Below are 14526 nucleotides of genomic sequence, written 5' to 3' on the forward strand. Positions count from 1 at the left end.
GCCAAAGTAAAGCTCCACTTTTCTAGTGATTCTGGGTGTATTTGGGATTCCAGAGTTTAAATGTCAGGATATTATGAGATTAATTGTAATGTCCTCATGCCTTCTGAAGCAGCCAGGTGGTGGTGACCCTATATAGAGATTTCCCTAGGTGAAAACTCTGTCTGTGGAGTAGAAGTTTAATTAGTGATTCTTCTTTGCCACTTTGATCAGTCTAAACCTCTGAATTATATGTAATTTATTACGAAGATATATTACCTAGGAAGTTTCACAGATTCATCTTTAAAGAACTGAACTTCTCAATATGTGATTCTGTCCATTATCTCCTTAATGTTGGAAATCAGCAGTATATTCGTGCTAAAAAATAGCATGAAAATTCTTTCATATTGAAATCCTTTAAGAATCATACTGTAATTTCTTTTAAGTGAAAGGTATGAAAAAGACTGTGTTTTCTATTTCTGACTGATGTTTTAGTAAAGGAAATTTATTTATTGCTCTTAAGTCTTTAGTTCTGATAAGGGATTCTCTTTACTAATAGGAACATAATGTTTTGAAACATACATTAAATCAGCTTATGTATTTCCACAAGTAGCTTGTTCAACATCAAAAATAAATCATTACATATTAGGAAATTCTTTATCCTCCGAGGTTGGAATAATGGAGAATGTCATCTCATTCTGAGATAATGGTGACACAAATCTGATCCTTTTAGCTTTCTTGGCAGAAGAAAAAAATTATTCTGGAGTTTACATGTTAGTGAAGTTACTTTTCTGAGATATGATTATGTAACAAAGAACAGGCTTTATTTGAGATATTTTAGACAATACCTTCTTCTTACAAGTAAGAAATAGACACGTGCGTGTATGTGTGCATGGGCATTGCTGTAGAAAGTATGTATGGAAACTGTGGCAAACTTTTAATTCACTGGGTTACTTGATTTGTGAAGTTCATTATGACTATTCTGTGTAAGAGAGAGTGATAGTTCATAACTGACTTTGAGATGGCCATATCCTTTTTGGGGGCATGGGAATAAAATATAAAACTTAGTGAGAACCAACTGTTCTGATATGCTTTCGTGTTTTCTATTCTAGATCTCAGTCTTTCAAACCATAAACCTTTGATCTGATCACTATTTCTGGTATATCTGGACATACTTCAGGCATCTAGTTGCATTTCAATAATTCTAATTATTACAAACAGTGCTGTTTTCCTCCAAAAGAGGGGTACTTAGCCAAGAGCAATTTGTTTGGTCAACATAATGCTTTGTTAGAAAATAAATATTCCTAGTTCCAGGGTTTTTTCAAACTTAAAAAAAAATTTTTTTTTGTATTTCATAATCTTCCTTTAATCAGTCACTTTTACCTTGTGCTCTTTTTAATACTGAAATGTTGTGGTTCTGAAATATATCATACAAGTGGACTAATTGGAAAAATTTATTGGAAAAACAGTAGATGCAAATATTTCATGTTAAGAAAAATATCCTGAAGAATGTGACTTGTGTGTCTGTATGTGCATAGAAGGTGGAAACAAAAATTGCCTCTGGATAAGTTAGAGGAGTTATGGTTATTAGTTGTAGATTTTCATATTTCCTTGCACAAGGGCCATGCTAATTTTCTCTGTATCATCCCAATTTTAGCATAGGTGCTGCTGAAGTGAGTGTTACTTATCTGTAATTCTTGATTTCTCTTGAAGGAGCCTATCTTGTTTTTGTAAAGTGAACTCTGCTTCCATTTCTTATGTCTCAAGAAAAAGAAGGTCTAGTTCTAAGCTTTGTAAGATACATAAAGTGAGAGTTGAAAGACAAAACTGGGCCTAAGAAGGAGACTGAAAAACACTATAGGAAAAATGCCAGTGGGCAGGTTACACAGATGTGAGCACGTGTATGTATATGTCCATGTACACACACATACACACAGAGATTTCTTTTCTCAGTTACTATTCTGATCACATATTAAACAAAAGAGTGCTTTGAGAAAAAGACTTGACTAATAATACTCACATGCCCTATAAATATTCACAATGGGCTGCAAGCTGGAAGCTGGTCCATTCTGCTTAGTATTTTATTCCCCCGTGACTCCTTTCAGTGCAAGGAAAAAGATACTTGACGGAACAGACAGGATCAGCATGATACAGCTTCTGGTAAGAGATGCATAAAAGAGTTGCCTTGAGAACAAAGTCATACCTCATTGCAATTTCAAAATATTTTTAAACATTTTGTAATTTTGGTCAGTGTGTGGTCTCATATTTGCAGTTATAAAGCATTATATTTATGCATAATTTGCAGACTCAACACTTGGTGAGATTGTGGCTTCTCTTAAGACATCGACAGCATTTTAGAAAGCTTATGTGTGTGAAAGCTTATGTGTGTGTATGGAGCAATCACATTTAAGGGATGGGTTTCTGAAGACCTAGTATAGTTTAAAATTATCATAATTCAAGAGAATTTCTTAGAAGAATAAATATAAGCAGTGGATACCTCCTTCAAATGCACAAATATTCACGTTTTTAGCATATTTTAAAAATCATTTTTTATTTTCTCAGAATTTTCTCTAAGTTATTTGCTGTGATCTAATACTATTAATATTATGGACAAACAATGGTTCTGTCATAGTTTGTATCAGTTAGAGTCCATTTGGAAGTCAGAATCCACTGAGTGATTTGAACAAGGAAATTTATACTAAAGAATTATTAGCCACCACAAGGGACTATAGTTACTAAGAGTTGGCTAATAATAGAAAATTCTAAAGAATATAGGATCAGATGATGCAAAGAGGAACCCCTATCCCTAGGGGTGAGATAAAGCACCCAAGGAGGAACTGCCTCTTCAAAGCTGAGATGCAGATCTTAAAAGTCATGGCCCAGCTGTGGCTTGCTGAATGACAGATAAATCATTGTGTTGAGGCTCCGGAGGAATCTGCTGGAACTCTGACCCTTGGAACTTGTCAGGAATCTCCCTCTAGGGTGCTGGGGAGCGCTCTCGCCATGATGTCTTCAGTTACAGGCTGCCTCAGGCAGATGACCGCGGAAGCTTCTGGACGCTGGGTGCAGCCCCTACGACACATGCATGTGATGGAGCCCGGTGCCCTGGAAGCTTCTGTGCTGCCAGCGCAAGTTCGTGCCCCGGGAGAAGCTGCCTGTGCTGCAGGAGCCAGCCTGGGAGCACCCCAGAACCGAGAAGGAAAGGCTTTTTCCCATGCTGAGTCCTTCCTGTAGTCTCTCGACGAATGTTCTCGTCATGCCAGCTCGCCAAGGAAGGAGTACTTAATGTGTCCTTCTGTTTTTCACGGAGCAGGTGACGCAGGATGCATTTGAATCCAGCAGACAATAAAGTTGGTAACAGGCACAGCCTTTGTCTCAGTATTTTATTGCCTTAAAATCTTACAACCAAATTATTGATTCCAGGATTTTTTTTTTTTAAACCCCTGGTACTAAGCACCATTATGGCCACTTAATCATTTGAAAAATAAAGACTATAAAAAGATTTTGAATCATGCTGATGGTAAACACGGAAATGATGACATAACATGCACCCTGAATTGTATACAAAGCATAAACATGTGTTTCTCACATGGTAAGTGTATTTACTGATTCAGGGAGGTGGGAGGGAGGTTCGAAAGGGAGGGGGCATAGGCATACCCATGACCGATTCATGTCGACGTATGGAAGAGACCAGAACAATATTGTGAAGCAATTGCCCTTCAATTAGAAATAAATTTAAAAAAGGAGTAGTGAATGATTCAAATGAATTTAAAATTCAGCCAGCTCATCGTCCTCTTAGAAACTAAGCAATTTGTGAGCTGTTTAATTTTTTATATTCATATTATTTTCTACTTTGTATAAAATGAGTTATAAATATATTTTTAATCACATTATTTCAAATTTTCTAAGTCAAGTTCATGTAAACTGTGCTTGGTTAAACCATTATCTTAATTTTTGCTGTAAGGAGAACAGACAGTGTAGAATGATCACTCTAAAGCTGTCACCAGTATAAGGGAAAAAATTTGCTCATTCTTCCAGTGATTATTCAGTCATTTTCCAACATCCTAAAATTGTTCATTCAACCTATGCTTGACTCATTCTCAATGCATAGTTAAAATTATATTTTGGGGGGAATTTCCTCAACATCTTAGCTATTTCACTGTTCAGAGTTTCACATTATTTTTAGAGCATAGTAATTTGGTGTTCTGGTCCCAGAGCCCAGCATCTATATCCAAACCTCTAATTTGAATTAGTCACTCTGTAAAATTCTGCATGTCATTTAAGTCTTCTCTTTATCATCTCAACCTCTGAATATGAGGCACCATTTTCACTGATTATGCAGAAACCAATATCCCTATTTTTTAAAAACGTCTTCACAGCTAGGAAAAATAGGCTTAAGTTGTATTTTACGAGCATTTCTCTACAAGTTGAGTTTTCCTTCCGTAAAACCAGTGCTAATCCTACAAGGAGAAAAGCATTTTCCACGATGGGTACTCAGTCGACATTCCTGGCTTGCGAAAGACAATGATTTCATGTAAGAAGCTGCCAGGTATGCCACGGGGCTTTATATTAATTTGTGAAACATTCCTTTCATTATGTTTCCCGTTCAAAAATTATACACACTTGAATCAAAGCCCAATGACAGTGTCTAGTAACTGGAAAATATTTATTTCTCCTTGGAAATCTTACCTGCTTAATTACCCAATCTTTTGGGAACACAGCCAAGGCCTGGAGTGAGTCTTTTGTTGTAGGAAGAAAAGAGAAAAATAATTCGTGCTGAGGGGAAGCAGGTCCCTTACAGCTCTCGTGGGCTGTCTTGTCATCTTTGGTATCACCTTGCAAGGCTGCCGTTGGTCATGTGGTTTTGTGTCGTTGGAGTTCACATCATAGGATAACCCCAAGATAAAGAACTGTGTTCCTGCCCTTCCCTACTTTTTTCTTCTGCTCTCCGATATTCATGTCCAACTTGTTCTGACTTGTTCATATTCTGGGAGTAATGGGGTGAAGTTAATATAAGACAGTTAACTCTCAATTACTCAGAGGCTAATTATCCAGGCTATTGATTGCACAGTCCGGCCTCTGCTTTTCCTGCCTTTTAAAGGGTGGTTGACTGCCCCTTAGCACTTAAACCAGACAAGAGTAGGGGGTGGAGAGGTAAAGTCATAAAATTCAGATCTATCTATTTTGCAGCTTATTAGCACTAGCTAAGAGCTTAGGTGACTGCAAAAGTGTGGTTTGGGGACACCTGTATATTTAATTTAGCCGTACTATTCCTTGTCATCTCTTACCGTGGATAATTGAGTTGGCTGCATTACCTTATGTTCATATGGTTAATTCTCAGAAGTTGGGTTTTTATTGCTTTGGAGCAGTGACTTAATTGGTACTTAAGGCATTTGAAGAAGGTAGGGTAAGCTATACAAATTTCATTTTTTTTTTTTTTAAATAAAGAGTCTGAGACTAAGTATTCAAACTGAAAAATGGCACTTGGTGGGACTGTGGGCTGGAGTGTTTTTTCACTCTTTGGTCTGAGTTCACGGATACACAGATATGGAAGAATGACCTCATGATAATTCTTACCCCGTGGCCCCCAGCGCTGGTTTGTGGGTCTCACTAGCCATGCTGCGGCTGCTGCTGCTGCTAAGTCGCTTCAGTCGTGGAGTTATGGTTTCAGAGTTGGCTTGGGATGTCTCTCAGTTGTGCCACTTATGGCTGGTAGAGCTTGATATGTATGTCACTTAGCCAAATGTATGGAATATAGTAAATGTTCAATAAAGAGCCTTGGACTCCAAAGAACGCTGAGTACTGAATAACTGATGCTTTAAAACTTTGGCGCTGGAAAAGACTCTTGAGAGTCCCTTGGACAGCAAAGAGATCACACCAGTTAATCCTAAAGGCAATCAGTCCTGAATGTTCTTTGGAAGGACAGATATCCAACGTTCATTGGTTACTGAAGCTCCAGTACTTTGGCCACCTGATGAAAAGAGCCAACTCATTGGAAAAGACTCTGATGCTGGGAAAGACTGAAGGCAAAAGGGGAAGGAGGCACCAGAGGATGAGATGGTTGGATGGCATCACCGATTCAATGGACATGAGTTCGAGCAAACTCCGGAAGATAGTGAAGGACAGGGAAGCCTGGCATTTTGTAGTCCATGGGGTTGCAAGGGGTTGGACACAATTTAGCAACTGAACAACAACAATATAGATTATCTGTCTGTTCGTGCTGCTCAACAACAATAAAAAGCCATTTTAATTCAATTTGTAGTAAATATAGTTTTAGTGGGAGGAGTACAAATAATAAAGTCTCTGAGTTATTTTTAATATTCAAGAATAAGTGAAACCATACATTTACCGTTGGCAAGACCATGAGGTTATTAATTAATGCAGGCTTATGTAGTAATTTAATCACAAATTATGGATTATGAGGTTGTCCATAGTACAGTTTCCTTACTTTATAACTGCAAAAACATAGGCTCAAAAAGCACAACTGTTTTTTTGAGTTTACCCAACAGTTAAGGGAAGAGATGCCAGTGGGATAAAGACGTAGGACCAGTAGCTCCCAGCGCAACCCTTTCCCCAGAATTGCACTGATTTTAGAGCATCGACGACTTGGTTCCTGGATCAGGAAGTGACCTCCACTTACCTTTCCCTCACTGTCCTGCTCAGTCCTCGGTGCCTGTGTTCTTAATTTCTGAGTAGGAAATGGGACAAAAGAGTAACTTTTGGGAACTTTATGAACTAAGAGAGTTGGGAGAAAAAGTGATAGCAGCAAGTCCTTAGGTGGTAGTCAAACAAAATGCAGGGGAATGGAGTGGAAATAATGTAAGGCAAGCCTTTTAAAAATAGATAGACCCTTTCCATATTCTTTTTCTACTGGCTGGGTGCAGAGAATCACAAAGCCCTGCGGGGTACAAGACCTACAAAGTAGGTGGATCCTGAATCCCTGAATCACTGCGTGGAAGAAAGCAGCTCTCTGCACAGGATTATCAGCATTGAATTGCAAAGTAAATGAGAACCTTCTGTCATCATAAGCTAATGGCATTTGGGAGTATACTAGTATGACTCCAAATAATATTTGCACTATTTTTTTACAATAAATGTAATAAACTGTCAATCTCTGAACCATAATAAATATGTACATAGGTATTTTATTTTCTTACAGAAAAGAAAACTCAGCTTGGCATAAATATTTATTTTGAAGAGGCTTCTTATAGTTGTTTGATAAACAATTCACATTAATACTATCAGTAGTATTGAAATATACATTTTCATTCGTCCAGAGGGATGGGATGGGGAGGGAGGCGGGAGGGGGTATCGGGATGGGGAACACATGTAAATCCATGGCTGATTCATGTCAATGTATGGCAAAAGCCAGTACAATATTGTAATTAGCCTCCAACTAATAAAAATAAATGAAAGAGAATAATATCTTGTAACGGCAAACAAAACAAATTATATTTCAATTATTTGGGCTAAAAACAATAGTGAGCAGAGCATGCCGAAATGCTCATACTAATGCAAGAATGCATAAAGTCAAACAAGGCAGCAGTAATCTAGTATACTTTTAATACTTATAATAGCTTTTATTCAACACAGCAAAAGGCCATCAGTGCTATGAAATTTATGTGGATTTCTGTAACTAATATTTCTTTTTCATAGTGAAATCAAATTTGTGATTTCCTCTTTTGTCTATCACTTGATCAGTGTTTTAAAACTGTGTTAATGTTTGCAGTCCCTCCTATTACCAGTCACGATCTAATCACCATGTATTCACACTCGGGGATGTGAATATGCTTTAAAAGAAAAAGTTCTTCCTTTGACCGTCCGCATACTCCGGATCGCCACTCATTTGTCTTCAGTGCTTTAGCTGAAACCTAACGCCAGCGCTTTATGACGTTCTCTTCCTGCCATCTTAGTTATTTCCTGCCATGCTGCTTTTCATTTCAGAGATTCTTTCCGATCATCGCCAACCAGGGGCTCCTTTCCCAGAAGTCCCAGTCTTAAGGGACTGAGGCGTAGAGCTGACTTAAGCTAAGAGTCTCTGTGTCAAGAGCTGATGGGTGCTCCTGTTAGATCCTTCTGCCAGATTGAGACTGACTAACCGATTCTTGGCAGGGCGGCTTTCGGATCCCTTGGCCGTAAGTGAACAGTTGTGTCTGTCACTCTGCCCAGTGATGTTGCATGCAGCATAGCCTGAGACGGAATTCCGCTTTCACTCAGAGTCAGTGGCAGCTGACCTCGCGTAGTGGGCAGGAATCCGCCTGCACACCCGGAGGGAACAATTGAATTTAGTGTTGAATTTAGTGAATTGACATCAATGAACAAAATTCTTGATGGTAGCTTTTATGTGATTTTCAGCGTATACGCCGACTTGAGAGCCTAAATTCTGAGTAAGATATGGGCGTTAAAGCCCACTAGGATGGGAATAAACAGGTGGTGTCTGCACGTGCTTTCTTAGGTCCATAGCCCCTTGTGCGGGATACTTTTTCTTTCCCTCCTGCCTTCCCTCTTTCTCTCCATTCCTCCCTTCCTTTCCTTTTTAAATGGGAGCAGCTGAATAAGGCTTGTGGAATTGTGAGAATACGTGGGTGGACTTTCCTCATGTTGATTCTTTCTGTACACAGTTTCCTTCCATTTCTCTGACACAACAGAACATGCTCGCCTTCAAAACCGTTTCTGAGAGGTGGCCAGTACAATTTTTTTGGAGAAATAAAAGTTCCCACTTGAGCTTCTTCCCAAATGTATCTTGTTCGCCCTCTGTTTTATCTTTTGTCGTTGAACACTATCTTTTACCTCCTCCCCTTCTCTAACTGGAGATGGTTTTTTAGATTTCACAAACAGAAGTTTAGATTAAAATGCAAATGTCTCAGGGAGAGTCATCTCAACTTAGAATCATTTGTGTTGGGAATCAGAATTTGCTTCAGGTCAGCCTTTGACCTGAAGCAAAGAGCAAGGTGAGTTTGAGGTATGTGCATATGTTTTTATGTGTGTGGCGGTTGGGTGGGGTAGTGGAGTCTGGGGTAATTCATAAGTTAGGAGGATTAGACACCACAGAAAGAAGCTGGGCTTAGATTTCCAGCTTCATCTTTTTGCCCAAGGTCAGCTCTGTTCCTCAACTATGTGGATGCAAATAAAAAAGAGAGGCATTGAAAAGAAGCTATTGGTGCAATTTACTTTTCCATATGCCTGTGTAATGTGGTTCTCTATCAAGTTACAGGTCTAATGAGAAATTGCCTCTGCAACTATGGAGCGTGTACCAGTGTTTTGGAATAATCCTGCCGAGAATGCAGGAAAAATACAAGGGATGGATGGAGTGTTGCAAATCAACTCATCTGAGGTTTTTGTTGTGGGTGGGGGGAGGCAATCCTACTCCATTCCTGCTGACAGGACTCTGGCTCAGAAATAATTATTGACAACATCCCTTTTGTATCAAATACAATGAATAATTTTTTTTCAGTATAAATGCCATAATAAACTTGCTCTGTGAAGAAAGAACAGAGATGAATAAAGCTTGGCGTTCCCTGGTTTATACTCAGAGATCAGCTATTCACTGTGTTTTCATTCTCTTGCTGCAAAGTAAAATATGCAAGTTTATCTTTTAAAATTACTCAGGAAGTGGCAGTGAATTGCAAAAGATAGCACAAAGACATGGAGGGGAGAACACAGAGGAAATACTATTTTCTACGAATCAACCGAAATGTCTTCTTCCCCCCTTAGGAAACAAACTAAAAGATATAAAATTTTTCCTTGACATAAACCTTTATTAATGATCAATAATTTGATGTCTTCTCTGTTTGTGTTTTTAATACTCAATTCAATTTCTGGTAGTTTTGCCATCCTAAGTCCGAGCCTGTTGTCGTTCAACTAAGGTGGTGGAAAACAGAGTTTTGCTTTGCCCACGAGTCTAACAAACCTTCCTTCCCTAGTTTTCTATCAAAAGACTAAAGACAATCAGTGACTTTTTGTTTGTTATTGAGAAAAATTTGTAATGGAAAAAGTGACAATTCTGGAAAGAACAATTAATATATTTACTACTTCATTCAATTAGACCTACTGTTTCCTGATGGGCACCCATGGTGTATATTAACACTCTTCAATTAACATCAAAGACACACAAGACCCCCAAGAAATAGTTTCTGCAACAACAAAAGCAAGAAAAAAATGAGCAAAGAAGCAAAATGTGACCTGGGGAGACCCCTCAGTTTGAGACTAGTATGTTAGGAGTATGAAAGTGAAAGTGAAGTCGCTCAGTCGTGTCCGACTCTTTGCGACCCGGTGGACTGTAGCCCGCCAGGCTCCTCCAACCATGGGATTCTCTAGGCAAGAATACTGGAGTGGGTTGCCATTTCCTTCTCGAGGGGATCTTCCCAACCCAGGGATCGAACCCAGGTCTCCCGCATTGGAGGCAGACGCTTTAACCTCTGAGCCACCAGAAGCCCTATGTTAGAAGTACGACCAGTTTCAAATCATACCAGGTAGGATATGTACAGAATTCCCCTGGTGGATCGTCATCCAAACGGAACGTTAGCACTCTGCTTGTTCATTTTCTCTGAAATGCAGTACGAATGGACTCATCTTTGTTATAGTCTTGAAATAATTATTAGGCTTAATTGCCACAGTTCATAGAAATTTCAAAATTAGCAAGTGGCGCTTATCTCTCTGCTGGGCTCAGTGTTAATAAAACATGCTGCTCCATAAACACATTTCACATCATATTTGTCCATGATTATTTCATTGTTTTTCCAAGTACAGATGCCAAGAGACAAAGTGTTGCCGAATTCCTGTAATTACCAGCATTTCCCTCCATTTGGGGCCTCGAAGTATGTAGTCAATCTCTATTGTCTTCTGCCTTCGTTTTGAATCTGTCCCCAGTGCAGGAATGTCAAAAACACCATTTAGCTACACAGCCTGCTCAATTTAAAAAAGGGAAAATCACATTCAAGCTACTAATTAAGAAAAGAAGAGAAGTGAGCTATGAATAAAAAGAACTGCCTTCTAAAAAGGCTTTAAAAGGGAACTTGCAACTATGCTGCATTCAGAAAAGGAATAGTTCTTAGTTATCAAAGCTAAATTCTAATATAGCAGTTAGAGGCACGATTTTACTAACCCCTTAATATTTTAAAAGCATCCAAGTGAATGAGAATTCAGGTAATGTTCATTCCTTTTCTACCTTTAAAGGGGAGCTTAATTTTTTTTTTTTTTCAATTATCAGACACTTCTTTTCTAGAAGCTGCTTCTAGCCCTTTAAGATCATTTTGACAATTTTAAAAAATGTGCATTCTTTTGAAAAAAATATACCAGTGTCCTTTTCTGCACAGCTGTTTGGCAATATTGTTAATAGAATTGTCTCTGTGATATAATAATTCTTCCAAATGATTTAATAGAGCGGCTGCTTAGAACTATTTAGAATAGACTGTGGTTGAGTACCATAGACGGAGGGTGGTTGGATAAGTGGCAGGCAGTGAAGAAGCCTCCCTTCATTTAATGTTATTCTACAGAACTGTTCCTACAAGCAGGTGATTAAAAAAAAGCAGGTGTAAACATGGAAATAGAGTCTAAGCAGGCTCAGTAACTGCATCTACCTCGAGAGCCGAAAATGCGTCATATGTTATTCTCTCACAATGCTTCATTACTCTAATACTCTATATATTGATTGATCAAGAGTATGAAAAGGTCACTATGTTCAGCCATACTACTGATTTTTTTCTGACTGTGCAGGAAGAAATGCAATTCTACTAAACTCTTTGGCCATCTTATGCCTCTGTGTTCCCACGGTGCTTTGAACGTGGTAGCCTAGACAGCTGCCCTCTTTCCTCTCTTACTCTCCCTGAAATAAGACAGCCATTCAAGTCCATCAGTGGTTCACCCTGTTCATTCAGGATCTCACTTTCTCTGCCTCAGGACCTAGGTCTGGGGGCACTTACATAGATAGACCACTAGATGCTGCTAGTATTCTTTTTACTGTTCAGTATTCTGCAAGGAAGTCTTCCCCTTCCCCGGTGAGTCATCAGACATTGAAGTCTGTCTTCTCAAATTGGAGCCATTTGGCTTCCAGCCTGAGGAGGAGCTTCAGACTATTTCTTATCTTGGGTGGAGAAATTTGGGAAGGTTCAGCTTTTGAGAGCATCGAATGATCTTGTAGGGTATTATCCCAAGACTTCGTCCTTACCCTATTCTGTGTTTCCCTCGTGCCTGCATTTCTGCCTTGGGCCTAATGAAGCAGCGTCCCTGAAGAACTGGATTCTAGGCACTTTTCACTCTCCCTTCTTCCTTTGCCCCTGAAAGGCAGGAGTTTTACTTCTCAGCTTCATTTTGACCACTGGGTCCCTGCCGCCTTTTGAGAAATTGCTCTGCCTTCCAATTGCTGATAAGTATTTGGATTTCCTGGTGGTTAAATTACATGTTCTATGCACACATTCAAAGTTAGTTCAGATGGAAAGGCTTTATGGCTTCTTTTTGGTGTCCAAAGCAATACATGAGTTTCAAGTGTTAATCTGGCTACCTGGGAGAGTGTCCTTTTCTTTCCTGTAACCACAGCTTACCCTGTTCCCTCTACCAACCTATTTAATAGAAAAAATAGAATGAGACAATGTTCTTAGATATAGGAGATTGTTCTTTGCTCAAGGTTATATGAGAAGTATCCCCCTTTCTTATAAAAAAATTAAAACTTTTATTTCGGGTCTTACTTGAGTGAGTCATGTTTCCTAAAAATTAAAACTTTAATGTGTTTCTTATAATGGGATATTATCTTCTAAAATAGTGACATTTTCCACCTGGCAAGAAAATGTTCATAAATAAATGATGTCTTTTTATTTCCAGGAGAAAAAAAGTAACAATTTGAGGTTATTTTAGTTAATGTATTTTTGTTTTTGAAACTTCAAAAAGAAATTGAAGTAAAGATGACTTCAAAACTTCAAGTATCTATGTTATTGCTTGACACTTTTATTTTGAAAATATCTAGACCTTATAATTATGTACCTGTACTGTACTAAACCATTTATAAGCAGTATCTCTTTTAAACTGCATAACCTTATTAGGTAGGAACAATGATTTACTTCACCTTCCAGTTGAGAAAATATAGTGGAGAGAGGCTGCCTATCTTGCCCAGTGTCTTGCAGTTGTTGAGTAGTGGGTCATGAATTCAAATACAGGTTTGGTATTGGAGTTCAGTCTGTTAATGTGATATATATATATACCCCTTATTCTACTTTATTGATCAAATTTGTTTGGAAGAATTAGAATAGGTAATAACCCTTTATTTAAGTATATTTCTGTGAAAAATTATGAAAAATGAGCTTTGTTGAATTATATTCTTTAAACATAAGCTTATTCTTTCTATGTGGGGTCAGGTCATTACACAGTCTCCTCTCATACATTTTTCATTGGAACTACTTGCTATGAAATGTCTGTGAAGTTCCTAAAGCAAAAATCCATCTTTAAAGAAATGTTAGTATTGTGTTGGCAAAGTTGTTTTTTCACATTGGATTTCTGACTTCCTCAGGGATCTGAATTTTGTTTATACATGAGTGGTGGAGCTTCCGTCAGGCAGATTGATCACCTTTCACGTGTGATGCTTGCTGTCTGTCATTTGGGGGAAATACACAGATCCATTTTGTTCAACGTGGTCTCCAAAGGACAAGTTCGATATGGAAAACATTGAAAAATAATTGGGTGTAGTAATATTTATGGATTTTAAAAACATATTCTCTGTAATAGTTGGGTTTGATCTATAGAGTACATAGAGAGGGTTTTCCCCCTGATTCTGATGATAATGATTATTTTTATAATTGTTTAGTTAAGAGGAAAGATAAATCAAGTTCTTATAGCTCAAAAAAATAATGATAACTTTGAAACATATTTTGTATCTGTGCAACAGCTCCATGGGCTGTGAAGAAGATAGGAACACATCCTCCTGCAGCAAATGCTGAGCTTTATTGGGTGAAAAGGAATTGCCTTATAGCACTGGCTGGGGAAAGATGACTCAGATGTGGAGGCTACTCTTAAGAAATTTTTTTTTCATTTTTGAGTAAAAGAGGCAAGCCATACATAGAATTTGAGACAGAAAAATGCTAGATTCCATGATACTTTACATACTATGGTGTCAGAACAAAAGGACACATTTCCTACCTGAGATGATTTTGCAAAATGTACCTGTGTTTGTTGACAAGGCTTTAATAAATATGTAAAATGCATGCATCCTTGTTGCAAATAACATAGAGCAAAAAATATTGTACATAGCATGCACTATTGTGATAGATTTTAAAGACCGATGATGTATTTCAGTATTTTTGTCTTATTTGGTGAAATCTGACCCTGATTTCTTAAATTTGTTTTGGGGCTTCCCTGGTGGCTCAGAGGGTAAAGCGTCTACCCGCAATGCAGGAGGCCCAGGTTCGATCCCTGGGTCAGGAAGATCCCTGGAGAAGGAAATGGCAACCCACTCTGGTACTCTTGCCTGGAAAATCCCATGCATGGAGAAGCCTGTAAGCTACAGTCTATGGTAGGTTACAGCCTATGGGGTCTCAAAGAGATGGACATGACTGAGCAACTTCA

The 14526-nt window shown here is 38.4% G+C and overlaps 1 long non-coding RNA gene and 1 pseudogene across 2 annotated transcripts in view; one reads left to right on the forward strand and one right to left on the reverse strand.

Annotated features, from left to right (window-relative positions):
* Positions 1-14526, forward strand: part of LOC139034478 (uncharacterized) — a 443467-nt gene that overhangs the window by 230454 nt on the left and 198487 nt on the right. The gene's annotated exons all lie outside the window — the stretch shown is intronic.
* LOC139034540 (U6 spliceosomal RNA) lies at positions 1562-1653 on the reverse strand (annotated as a pseudogene).

This window comes from Odocoileus virginianus, chromosome 3, assembly GCF_023699985.2.
Source record: "Odocoileus virginianus isolate 20LAN1187 ecotype Illinois chromosome 3, Ovbor_1.2, whole genome shotgun sequence".
Lineage (NCBI taxonomy): Eukaryota > Metazoa > Chordata > Mammalia > Artiodactyla > Cervidae > Odocoileus > Odocoileus virginianus.